Source organism: Nycticebus coucang, chromosome 7 (assembly GCF_027406575.1).
Source record: "Nycticebus coucang isolate mNycCou1 chromosome 7, mNycCou1.pri, whole genome shotgun sequence".
Lineage (NCBI taxonomy): Eukaryota > Metazoa > Chordata > Mammalia > Primates > Lorisidae > Nycticebus > Nycticebus coucang.
Genome location: NC_069786.1, coordinates 6,148,158 through 6,148,635, shown reverse-complemented (window position 1 = coordinate 6,148,635; position 478 = coordinate 6,148,158).

The following is a 478-nucleotide window of genomic DNA, read 5'->3' as shown; positions in this document are numbered from 1 at the left end:
TGTGTGTGAGCACTGTGCATGTATGTAAAAACATAGAAACTTCCTCCCTAAATGAAGAGATAACCTTTTTGTAGATCTGTATTTGTGAAAGATAAAATTTCTTGTGATCTCGGCTGTTTGGGCAACTGCATAAAGCAGCGGTGATCCAGTATGATTTTTGATAGATCTTGGCAAAAAACTGAGGTTGTCCACCACAAAAAGATGATGTTTACGAAGCTGAGTGCACACAATTACCAGCCATAATGATAAATGTTTGTATATTTTCATTTTTGATCTATTACGTTATCAGTATAACTTGTCTGCTCATAACTGTTAAACCTGTAAGGCTGACAATGGTTTGCCTGAGTGTTTATGCTTGCAAAAATATGCAAATGTTTCATTGTGTGAAGTGGCCTAGGAAGGTTCTATTGTGTTTTTATGTTTCTCAAATAAATCCCCTTTTAAAAATGTAAATAAATATCTTTGAAAGAAACTTTTA